Source organism: Monodelphis domestica, chromosome 1, assembly GCF_027887165.1.
Source record: "Monodelphis domestica isolate mMonDom1 chromosome 1, mMonDom1.pri, whole genome shotgun sequence".
Taxonomy (NCBI): Eukaryota; Metazoa; Chordata; class Mammalia; order Didelphimorphia; family Didelphidae; genus Monodelphis; species Monodelphis domestica.
The window spans coordinates 630694145-630707477 of NC_077227.1; the positions used below are offsets into that span (position 1 = coordinate 630694145).

At 37.8% G+C, this 13333-nt stretch overlaps 1 protein-coding gene across 3 annotated transcripts in view; it reads left to right on the plus strand.

The window, feature by feature from the left end:
- Positions 1–10030: 10030 nt before the first annotated feature.
- FERMT1 (FERM domain containing kindlin 1) overlaps positions 10031–13333 on the plus strand; it is a 64627-nt gene continuing 61324 nt past the window's right edge. Inside the window, exon 1 of one of the 3 annotated variants that reach the window (XM_007476710.3) lies at positions 10031–10231. The gene's annotated coding sequence lies outside the window, so the exon portion shown is untranslated. Of the gene's footprint in view, positions 10232–10473; positions 10911–13333 lie in introns of those variants that run through there. The other 2 variants (XM_001382094.5, XM_007476711.3) reach the window with 2 other exon arrangements.

A 13333-nucleotide genomic window follows, 5' to 3' on the forward strand; every position in this document is an offset into this window, starting at 1 on the left:
GGAGCTCCTCTGAGGGGCTCTGTCCCTCTGGGGTAGGAGTGCTGGAGGCTCTTGAGAGAGAGGCCCTTTGAAATAATCTCTGGCTGGAAGACTCTTTGAGGAAGGACGCTGGCCGGGTGTCACTAGTATCCTTGTTTAGTCAGACCTTGTGGTGAGTGTTAAAAAACTGACTGATTTCCCTTTTAAGACTCAGGTCTAGGCCATATTGGCTTGAGGGCCTTCATACTTATTCCTTTCTTACTCTCTCTCTCTTTCTTTGATTACTCATTGTATTGTTAATTAAAATTTCTATAAAACCCAATTGACTTGGGTATTTGAATAATTGGGAATATTTCCCTGGCAACCACCTTATATTTGATTTTAAAACCCAAGACACTGTAGTGAAACATATTTCTGCAGTCAAATTTACTCACCCTCTCTTATATCTATCACAATTTATATCTCCCACTATTTTAATCACTACAGTTTAAGACCTCAACCATTTTAAATCTCACAATATAGATTTTTGATATTTTGATACTGATTTTGAATTCTTCTTTTTTAAAAAATATGTATATATATATATATATATATAAAAGGGTTTAATTTTTCTTCAATTTTTTTCCTTTTGTCTTTTGTTTTGGGTTTTGGTTTTGGTTTTGGTTTTGTGGGTTTTTAAAATTGACTCACACACCCTGATAACTAAACCTTGCATTCTGAGCTGAACTGGGGTTCTTTTCAATACCTTCTTCAGGGGGGATTGTATTTTCATAAAATTTTTATTTGAAATTTTTGTTCAAGAAAGATCTTCAAGGAAGAAGCTTGCTAACTCCTAAATCCAGAGAACGAACTATTGCAGAAAGATGCCAGAAAACCTACACTACATCAAGAAGATCAAGAATGAACTTTGGTTGTGGTTGATTGAACATTTATTTGAATGTATACCCCTATGCCAAAAGGGGACTTCCCCCTAATTGGTTTTTGTCAATGCGCTGAGCAAACATTGGTTTGCTGTCTGTCTTTCTTCTATTTCCCTCTTTATATAATTATTGTAACTTATAATTTTCCCTTAGAAATTGAATATTGTATACATCTGTACTTAGAAGTGCTTTAGGACTACAAGATGATTATGTTAAATGATCAATGGGGAAACTAGTCTCCTTATGATCATCAGGGGGGAGTGTGAAGATTGGATTTAGCTATCTCCTGATTTGTAACAATGAAGATGCTTAGCCTAACAAAATCAGGAATGTCTGTAACCATGCTTGAAGATTGAGTATTTAGGAGGATGGCCTTTGATAGAGAAATTGACAAATCAGAAATAGCTGACAGACCCCTGAGCTGTCCTAAGTCAAGTTTAGGCTATGATTGGTGCAGAGGAGACACAGGAAAGGGAGGTAGAATCATCTATTTTTTTTTTCCGCAGGGCTTCCTTTCATCTATCTCTTTCCCTGGAGAGGAGGCTCTGGCTGGCAGTGTGCTAAGTGTTCCGACATCTTGGCATGGTAGCAGCTATTTGTCTGGGTTTGGGCGGTGAATTTTCCCTTGAGCTAATTCAGGTTCATGCATCTTGGCTGAGTCTTCTTGGAGTTCAGGCTGATTCCTTCCTTCCTTATTCTCCAAAACCTTATCTTCCTAGAGCCTCTATCCTTTAGGTCACAACACTAAAATGATCCTTTACACTACTCAGACTCTAAGGAAGGTAGTGATTATAGAAACTGATCATTGCTTGAACTTGTTCCTGGGTAACTGGGAATTTGAACCACTTGAACCACCTATACTTCCTGCTCAGAAACCAACCAAGGAACTAGGCTATGTCTAAATATTGGCAGAAGGAGTTTTCTCATTGTATATCTAAGCTGTAAAGATTAAAATTAAAAAATCAATAACTATTATATTTTAAATGTTTTATTAATAATAATGAAAGCAAAAGAACTGCCTGAACTCAGTGTAGTGTCGCAGGTCAAAGAGGTCATGGGAGGAGTCACAGCAAAGTTAAATACAATCATCTAATCATGCAAATGTGGATATACAGGAGAAATTATAGGGAATTTTGGGAAATGTAGTCTTTTTGTATTTTGGGGGTTCAAGAATTTCTAACTGTACAAAGTAATCCATATGTCTGGGTGGTCCCATATGAATAAATAGTTGTTTCCATGTCCTTTTGAGTATTTACAGTTACTTTGCAGGATTTGTAGGTCATTTTAGCCCATATCACAAGTACTCATTCATAGGTCAGTTTGTAAAGTTATATATAACCAATTATATTCATTTTTACATTTTTATTTAGGGGTTCCTTGAGATTAGGGGACAACTTCATTCTTTGATATTGAGGGTCTGCCATACTCAGTGCATTTAGGATCATTTGACATGATCTTAGCCTGCGATTTTCTTGGTATTACTTTAGAGAATTCTTAGCTAAGGAAACTGTCAGCACCTTCTCTGAAACTTATAGTCAGAGAAAAACATCTGGAACATTGAGAAGTTAAGTGATTTGCCCAAAGTGACCCACATACTAAGTAGCAAATCTGGGATTCAAATTGAAATCTTCTGACTCCAAAATTTGCCAGTGAACTAAACTCATCTACCTGATGTATAGCTACATATGAATTATAGTAATTTAAAAGTCTGTGTTTTGTTCAGCCTATTATTTATTTTAAATACTTGTTTACTTAACCCTTCTGCACCCCATTTTAATCTTCTATAAAATGAGGAAAAGGGATTAAATTTTCTCTAAAGTTCTTTACTACACTGAGTCCTATTATCCTATGAAAGCTGATGAAATGAGGGTGATGAGAAATGATTAATTGATAATAAAGCCAAAAATTATCCTGAGACAAAGGGTAGCTAGGTGGTAAAGTAAATAGAATAGGCCTGGAATCAGGAGGAACCGAGTTTAAATTCAGTCTTATACTCAGTTTCCTCACCTATAAAATTAGCTAGAAAAGGAAATGGCAAACATTCCAGTGTCTTTGTCAAGAAAACCCCAAAACAGGTCTTGAAGAGTTGGAAAGAATGAAAAATGATTAAAACAACAATTCTGAGAATCAAAATATAAAATAAATTAAATCTGTAGCTTAATATGTGTCTTCTCAACCAAAATGTGAAAGTATAGACTTTGAGGAACAGAGATATTGACATTTCTCTAACTACAAACAACATCTGGAATTCAGTCTGTTCTTAACAAACCATGAATCCAAATTGCAAAAAACTTGCTCACAGGCTTTCTCTTTTTGCAGGATAGTTTATTAGGGTGGTGTTAGGTATGTTAAAAAGGTTGGGTGAGATTTGCAAGTGTTCTTATTCTTCTCTGCCACTACCCTGAAATTATCAAACTCTATCCACTTAAGAAATACTATTTCAAAGCTCTTGGTTAAAATTAAATCCTACATTTACTTCTAATAAACACATTTCTTTTATATTTGATTTTCAGATATTTTCAATACCTTTATTAAGGCATCACCTTGACAAGGACTTTTTACTCAAATAGTTCAATTTAACAAACATTTATTAACTGCCTTCCATAGGGGCAAGGCACTGTGCTAGTCACTGAAAATACAAGAAAGAAAAAAAAGAATTCTTTTCTTCCAGGAGATTACATCTGCTGGAATTTATATTTTATAAACTCAATATGCAACGGGTAACAAATTAAATATTTCTGACATAGAAAATTGTCATATAACCTGAAAGTTCAAATATAAATGACTTTCAGAATTGATTACCTTATATTTTGGATAGTAGTACCTACTGACAAAATGAGATAAAGACACCGAGATCTTCCATTTTTACTGACCCTACTGTAGTACTGGTACTAGATTTGTTTTATCTAAACTATCATAATAACCTTGAGACCAGACTTACCTTAACTCCTGTCTACCCTACACAACTTTAACAGACTAATCATCCTATGGTACACCTCCTATCATGCTACTATTCTATTTGAAAACCTTCAAAATCTTACTTCAAGTACAGACAAAAAACTAGCAATAAGTGGCCCATGTGCATGTGAGGAAGCATTATTTCATGGTTCTCTATCCCATTTCCCTATTATCCCCAAGGTACCTTTACTTTGTTTCAATCTGTCTGGGTTCCAAACACCTACTTCTAGTCAAATTCCTTTGCATACCACACCTTCAACTGTTTTTTCCTCAAGTAAAAAATTTTCATTTAAGGCTTCACTCCCTACAAGTTGGTACCAATCTTCTTTTCCAAATTTTTTCTCATACATGAGAAAATGTACTCTTTCCCTATCTATTCCCAATCTTGAATACCTGACATTGGATCTAAATCCATGAAATTTTCTTTGATTCTTGTTAGAGATGATTTTACTCTCCTCTGAACTCTCATAACACATTTTCTATATCTTTACTAAACTATAATCATATTAAATATCTGGGTATATATATAGTATATTTCTAGTACTGTACACATATAATGTCCATATAAATCAAATGTCCATATATGTATATATACAGTATATTTATGGTAATATGTAAATAATATAAGTAGTAATATATAATTCTACATAATAGCATCTATTACATATAACATGTAATAGTATAATAGTAATATATAATAATATATATATATATATTATAAATGTCTTGCTGTTGGGAAGGTAGAATAGAAAGAGCACTGATACTTTGAAATCAAAGAGCATGAATTCAAATCCTTCCCCTGATACTTATTGCTTAGAAGTTCCTACTTCAAGAACAAAGAATTATCATTAAGTGAATAGGGCTTCTCCCCAATGCATTTGAGGACACATCACTTAATCTCATTTTCCTCATCTATAAAATGAGGATGTTGTCTCTTCCAGCTCTTAAGTCTTTAAGCTGATGTTCCTATATTTGTACATTCTTCAGTGCTTAATTGTGTTGCACACAAAAGACAAACAGTGAAATGCTTGTTGAATTGAGTTCTATACTGAAAATATCCAACAGAGATAAAGAAAAAGAAAACAAATTTTTATGGGAATTACTTCTGTAAAATGGCCAGTCCCATCGATTCTAATTTCATGACATTTTTCACATGTGCCATTTTCTTCTTTGATACTAACACCATCTTGGTGCAGGGGCTCTATTTCACATCTAAACCATTACAATAGACTTCTAATTCATCCTCCTGCCTCAAGTTTCTCCTCACTCAAGCCCATCCTCTAGTTCAAACTGTCAAAGTGAATTTCCTGGCCACATCACACTCTATTGTTTAATAAACTCCAGTGGCTCCCTATCCACCTCCAGGATCAAATGAAGAATCATCTGTTTAACATTTAAAGCCCTTTATAACCTGACCTCCTCCTATCAAATCTTTTGACACCTTGTTCTCCCCAACATTGTACTCTGTGATCCTTGCTATTTCTTGAAGATATCAGAATAGTAGGGGAAAAGACATGTAAACTGCCAAACAATAATCTACTCACCAGGGAGAAACTTGTATTGAGGATATTAAACTTCTAATAGCATTGTGCCACTATTAACAAACTGCTTTCTTTTTTCTTTTAAAATAATTCATGTGAAAAGGAAGCAAAAATATTGGATTCTGAAAAGACAAACCAATAACCTATACAGGATAAATAAATCTCCCTCTCCAACCCTATGCCAAATAAAAGGTGGCTGTGAAATAGGGAGACAATTTAGGACAGTGGAAAAAGTCTAGATTATTTAGTCCAATTTCTTCATTTTTACATGAAGAAACTAAAACCAAGAGAGAAAAGAGTTGCCCCAAATCACATAGGAACCAGGAGAAAAAGGAAGAAATATTCTTTAAGATCCCTTCCAATTCTGTTTTTGTTTCTAAGTGTTTTTCTCTCATTGGGAAGACATCTAAGGAAAAACTGCTGAGAGTTTTTGATTCCAAGCTAAAGCCAAGAATGAGTGGATAATGAAAAGTTAAGAATTAGTGAGAAATCTTATTTATATTAGTGAGGTATCTTATTTTAAAGTAAAAAAATAAAAATGTGAACAAATACAATATTTAAAATAAAGAACAATACAATATTTAAAATAAAGAACAAGGAAATTTAAATCAACAGACTGACCAGTATTTCAATGAGAACCAAGGGCCTGCTTTAGACTAATGAGATGGTCAATGTCCGGGGTTCCAAATTTGTCACTGGCTAGCTGTAACAAGTGATGCAAGTGTGCATCAGTTATCTAGATCTGGTTGGAGATTTCAGATGTTTCATTCTGGAAAAAGTCTGTTCACAGACATAAGTGTTGCCAAAGATGGTTGCCATTTTGAGTGCAAGTTTCCTGAGATTAGGATATGTCTCCGTGGGGAGAGATGCATAGAAATTAGGCAAGCTGCTTGACTTGAATGCATCCTTCAGACAGTCACAATTCTGTAGTTCAGCCAGTTCCATTTGTTAAATTGTATCCACATTTTCAATGTCAATAGAAAATGGGTTACAGGAAAGCTGTATGTCCTGTTCATGGAGATGAAGCTCTTTAAATCTGAATTGGAACTCCTTTTGCAACTCTTCCAGTGAATCCACACATGTTTCTTTTGGGAATGCAATCAAGGGTTTTTCTCTTAACAGATTTTGAGTTAAGGGGAGATGGTAAAAATTGTCCTCTTTTTTGTTTGTTTGATAAGGAGGCCTAATTTTACTTCAAATGCTTTCACATGTGATTGCATATCACAGATGAGCTTCCCTTTTCCTTGAAGTTGCACATTGAAACTGTTGAGTAGCTGTTACATCTGTCAGAAAGGCGAGGTGCCATTTCCATTCTGCATCATTGAGCTCTGGTACTTCTTTGTTTTTTGAAAGCATAAAAGCCTGCAATCTGAATTTTGTTTTGAGCCTGATGACCCTCCCTGCTCAAGCTTAGCTTTCTTCTTCTTTGATGATGATGTTGACTCAGAAAGTGTTGGACGTTTTTCTACAGACGGATTGGAGAGGGCTCGTTTCTTGAACAGCTCCCGCTCTTTTAATAAGCTTGGATCCATAATCTATAAACTGTTAAGCTGCGTGAGGGGAGGAGGAGGGGCAGGAGCTGCCTCGCCGGGGCCCGTCGCCGCCGCCTCACTCCGCCGTGAGCAGACTAATTTAAAAGCATGGGAAGAAAAAATGTTCTGTTAAATAAAATCAATAACAAGGATTTATTGTTGTTCGGTCATGTTCAACTCTTTGTGACCCCTTGGAACCTATCATCTATGGAGTTTTCTTGCCAAAGATACTGTAGTGATTTGCTATTTCCTTCTCTGGTGAATTAAAACAGAGCTTAAGTGGCTTGCCCAAGGGCACTGACATCTTCTCAGTTCACCAGGCTCACTGCTTCCTTACTATCTCTAACCTCCCATATCCAATCCATTGCCAAGGCCTCTAGATATTACCTTCTTGATATCACTGGCATATACCTGACATCACCTTGGTCCAGATTCTTATCAAATCATGCCTGAACTATTGAAATAGCCTGCTGATTGGTCTGTCTGCCATAAAACTATTCCCACGCTAGTTTTTAACTGCCAAAATAATATTCTTAAAGCATAGGTCTGACCAGGTCACCATTCAACACTCTCTTCAATCAATTCTAGTAGATTCTTATCCCCTTCAAATATAATTCTCTGGCATTCAAAGTCCTTCCCCCTCCCACCTTTTCAATCTTTTTACACTTTACACTCCATTTACCCAAATACTCTTTAATCTAATAACACTGGTCTCTTCAGTGTTCTTCCAATAAAACATTCCATCTCCTTACTCAAAGAATTTTTACTGTTTGTCCCTCATGCAAGGAATACTTTTCTTCTTTGTCTCTGTCTCCTGGCTTTCTTCAAGTCTCCACCAAAAATTCCAACTTCTACAAGAATACTTCCCAGATCTTTCTCAATTCTAATGCCTTCCCTCTGTTGATTATTTCCCATATAGCTTGTTTGTCCATAGTTGTTTGAATGTTGTCTCCCCACATTAGATTGTGAGCTCATTGAGAGTAAGGATTGTCTTCTACCTTTCCTTTTTTAAAAATAATTTTTTACCCATTTCTTCTAATTCTTCTATTAGCATAAAAGCCATCCCATTTAACAAGTAGTATTTTTCAAAGAGAAAAAAATATTCAGTTCAATATTTTTTAATACATTGAACAAGTCTGAAAACAAGTGAAGTTGGCCTCAACCACCAAGAAAGGGTAGATAGAGAATGCCTTCTTATATCTCTTTGAATAATGGTTGATCTTTATAATTTTGTTACATTTTCTTTTGATCTTTTAGTGAAGAATTGTTCTTTCCATTTACATTTTTATGGTTGTGTATTTTCTTTGGTTGACTCTTCACTCCATTCTGTATCAGTTCATATAGATCTTTTCATGCTTCTCTATAATCATTATATTCATAATTTCTTACAGCCCAATAATATTCTATCACAACTTGTTTAACCCATTTAATGAGTATCTATTCAGTTTCTCATTCTTTGTTATCACCAAAAAAAAAAGTGCTGCTCTAAATATTTTAGTGTTTATGGAGACTTAACTTCCTTTAGATAGCTTCTTTGGAATATAAGCCCAATAATAGATTCTCTGGTTCAAAGGAACTAGAAATTTTAGTCATAGTCATTTTATTTGCCAAGTTTCAGATTGCTCTCCAAAATTGTCTTTTTATTCAAAAAACTTAGCACATAGTAGGCATTTAGTACCTGTTTATTTTCATTGACTATTGACTATTGCTATAACACTGGTATTTCTTGTAGCTATTTGCAAACCACAAGCTGAAGTGATTTAGCCTTTTCTTTTCTTTTATTTCGCCTACATGCTTTATATTTGGTTCTGTAGATTCAACCATTCAGATAGTTTGTCCCATTTTAAAGTTACTACACCCACATTTATTCTTACTCTGATGTAATAATATGACTCTTCCTTACTCTGACCATATTTCCATCTGAAGTAGTCTTCTTTTATTTTGCTAAAGCTCAAAAAGAAAATAAGTTTGGTAATATGGCACACAGCAACTTATTTTATTAAGAGCTAGTAATAGACAAGTGCACAGTGAAGATTAAGTAGTGTGAAAATGTGATTAACTCTCCCCTCAACCCCTTTTAGATTTAATCACTAGAAGCTTATACACCCCACTTATCCTTAAGTATGGGGAGGTCTGTGACCCATGTGTGCTATGGTGGGTGACAAATCAAAAACAACTGACTGCCCCTGGGCAGTCCTAAGCAAAGCTAAAGCTGCAAAATGGAAGGAAGGCACAGGAAGTGACCAAAGGAATGGTCTTTAAAAGTGGGAAAAACTTCCTGTGAGAAGTCTTTGGCATTGGAACTTGGCTTTGAATGAGCTCAGGCTTGGGACCTCATACTGCTCTTGGATCTTCCTCTAGGACGACCTCATGGGTGAGTGAAAACACTTTATAATACTGGTGGAACAGAGGACCCAGCATGAAAAATGATCTAGCAAATTGGATTCACTTACTAGCCCTAACTCACACCCCAAACTGAGAGTAAACTCTACTTAAAACTAGATTGGGGGACAGCAAAGTGGATTGAGAGCCAGGCCTAAAGATGGGAAATCCTAAATTCAAATCTGGCCTCACATACTTCCTAGCTGTGTAACTCCAGGCAAGTCACACAACCCCCTTTCCCCCCCACTGCCTGTCCCTTAATGCGAGGCATTGATGCTAATAAGACATAAGGTAGTATTTTAAAAAACTAAACTAAACTAAATCAGAAAGCCATGACCAAGTAACCCTGAAGAAGGGTAGATAGGTGTGGTTAATGACAAAGAGAGAACAAGGATATCCAGACTTTACAAATTCCCTTGGATGAGCCATCATCACAGGAAATCCGGAGTCATTACTTCTTTGGATTTTTAAGGGAGCAGAAAGATAAGAGGATGGGTTGACAGAGTAGCGGCATATTTCCCTCCTTTGTTGTTCCCCTCCTGTCTGAAAAGGACTACGTACTCCACCTTTGGGGTTTGGGGAGGGAGAAGGGTGATTTACGTCATTTTGTTAATCAGATGCATCTTGACTTTTTTTTTTTTAACTCCCCTGACCAGCCTCCTAGATCATTTGGTCATTTGCCCTTTCAACCCGTTTTGGACTTGGGAAAGAAAACTGTTGTCTGAACGAGAGTGAAGCCGACCGTCCAAAAAAAAAAAAAGCAGAAAAATTTTGAGCCCTCTAGAACCTGTGCCTGGAGGGTGAGCAGAGTTGCTTGAATCACCTGGGCGCATCTTGGCAGGATTTCAGAAGCCCAACCCCTCCTCCGTAAGGTCTGAGGGAAATACTGGAGAAGCCAAGCGGAGAGGGCTGTTACAAGGTAGGTGGGACCTGGAACTAGTTGGAAATCGGGTTCTTGTTTGCCCACTCTTTGCCCAGAGAAGAGTCGGGGGTGGCATCTCCTCCTTCAGAAGAATGAGACTTGGCACGTCCCGGACAGGGTTGGGCCGGGCGGGTTCTCTCTGGACCCACCCCAAGGCTCCCCAAACCCTGCAGGCTAACTTTTTGTTGAAACGACTGGCTGGAGGAGAAGGCGGCCGCCAGGCTGCGTTAGGGCGGGACTTTACGTGGAGGGCGGTCCCGAGGGGCGGTAGTGCGCTCTCCAAGTTGACCTGTTTTTACCTGTAGAAAAACGATTTGGGACTACCCTCCCGGGTTCCACCAGACTGGGCGGGCTTAGCTCCCCTGGAGAGCAGCTGCTCTGTAGCTTCTACTTCACGCCCGGGTCGGGGTACTCGAGACTGACGCGCTCTCGGGACCACTGACTCAGCCTCCCTAGGACCCGGGGGCGGAGACACGGGGCTAGGGCTCGGCCCTGCCGAGCTCTGCTTGTTCCCACTCTCCCAGCCTCCTCCCGATCCCCCAGGGGACTGAGCTAAACTTGGGAAACTATCTTCCTGTCCGCTCTCCTGTTGCTGCAGCTGAGGGCTGGGAGGCAAGAGAGAACAAGCCCACAGGAAAGGAGGTGAGCGCTGAAGGGGAGAGGAGACTCCTTTGAGGTCAGGAGGCTTCAGCGGGGCTGGGGTGAAGGGAAGGGATGCCTCTTTCCCGGGACTGCAAGCGTGCTCAAGCAGAAGGAAATCTGGATCCTCCCCACCTCTGTGCCCCTTACTACCTGTGTGACCTTGGGCGGTCTCTTCTCCTTTTAAAAGCCTCGGTATTCTCATTTGTTAAATGGCGGTTTGGTCGACTTGGTGGTCTCATCCAGCTCTAGCCATGATTTTATGACTCTTTCTTGACTTTTCCTGTCTTTTATTAGTTTGGGTGCCAGAGTATGCTCTCTTCTTCCCTTGCCCCGTAAGTAAATTAACTATCATCTCATGTCTGAAGAGAATAAAAGGCTGAGATCTTCTCCCTCCTTGCCCTCTTCCTTTCTACCCTTCCCAAGAAAGCCCCAGCGAATGCAGCTTGCAAATTCCACCGAGCTTTCCTCCAAAAACATCAGTGCTTTCTGGTTTCTCCCCAAGAGAAGAATAAAAAGTAATACCTGGGAGTTTTGCAGGTCCGTTTTTTTTTTCTGACTTTTCCACTGAGCACAGGTGGACGAAGGTGATAGACTCTTTGAAGAGCTATATCTAGAGGTGATTTGAACGAGCCCCTTTCTTTTATAGATAAGGAAAGGGAGACGAAGGGCAAGTGATTTTCTCATGGTCACAAAAGTAGCAAGAAGAGTCAAAATTTGAACCCAGGTCCTCTAATTCCACATACTGCACTCTTCTCACATGCCACCACCTCCTAACTTTGTTTATTTTCAGTCCCAGCAGTCCTCAGGTCAGTGATTTCAAATTTGTTTGCCATAACAAGAAACAGCTTGCTCGGGAGAAATTGTGTTCAAAGTTCACTCAAAAATTGAAGGCATGAGAGGAAAGGCTAGGAGAGGAATGCAGAGAAACCAGATTTTCTCATTTTAGATTGAAATTTTATTTCAATAAAATAATCATCCCCTGCATAAATCAAGCATGGTTTCTCCCCTAGACTGGGTAAAGAAGGTCAGAGGGGAAAGTTAAGTCTTGTTTCCCTTGGGATAAATTAAAAGGTCCCCAAACCACTTTTCTGAATTTAATTTGACTGAGTGTTTCTTTAGATGCCCAATTTGGAGAAATAACATCCAGGATTGAGTTAGAGAAGCATTTATGCTGACAAAAAAGGACAGTATAAACATTAGTTCAATTCTTGGATTATTGGTGGCATCTTTCACTATGTAAAGATTTAATCAGCCCTGACAAAATGGGGCCTGAAGTGGAACATCTTTTTCATGATATTTTCCTCTACCAATAAAATGTGGTTCAATCCATAGCATTCAATGTATTAAGTTTTAATTTTATGTATATAACTACAGTTTACCTATTAGTGCTTTCTCTGAGGTGATAATACTTCACCTAAAGAGTTGCATAAGCTACTTAGATTCTAGGAAATAATTTTTTTTAATCTGCTCTAAATAGATGAATTTCATTATATTTCCTTTGTGCATATTTGCATTTGTGAGCTAGTATGACTACAGCTCAATTTTTTTTGAAAAATCGTCTTGATTTCATGGTAGGATTAAGGTGGTGGTTCTAAAGAATAGAGTTTTCCTTATGATTTTTCATTTTATGACTGGATACTTTGAGGTGTTTTCTCAGAACTACATGTCTTAAAGCAGAAAAAAAAATTTTTTCTTCACTAAAATCTTAGCTTCCTTCAAAGCATAGGTCAGGGGTGATCTCCTTCAAGAGGTCTTTCTTAACTCCACCCTCTCTTCCTGTTCTTTCCTCCCAACCCAGTGGTTAGGGCCCTCCCTTGAAATGACCTGATAATACTTTGTATTACTTTGTCTATGTTTTGTATTTATTTATCAGACTTTATGCTTTATCTCCTAGCAGAGGACCAGAACTATCTGGTTTTGTATCCTCTATCCCTAAGGTCTTGCTCATACTAGATGCTTAACAAATTCATATGCAAGTGAAGCCAATGCTTTTGTTCTTTTGAATTAACTTCATAAAGGGAAAGGCTTGTGGAAAATGCCTTTTTGGTTTAAAAATCAAATGTATTTAAATATGTGACGTATCTAAATTGAAAGCTCCTTAAGGGCAAGAATTGTCTTTTACTTCTTTTGTATCCTCAGTTCTTAGAACAGTGCCTGGCACATTTGATTGATAGATATAAAGAGGGTTTCCCCCCCCCCCCCCTTGTTTATAGGGAAAGAGTGTTGAACTTAGAACAAAGAAGGGAAGTAGACTTGAATTTGCCCTTCTTTCTAGCTATGTGCTCATGGTCTTAATCTTCAGTCATCTCCAGATAACACTTCTGTGAAACCTCTCAAAAATTAAATGAGATCCTATGTAAAACTGCTTTACAGACTACCCAGAACACTATTATACAAATCATTTATTGTGTGGTAACTTATTTTAAATTTACAAACCATTCATGTGGGTTCCTGGGA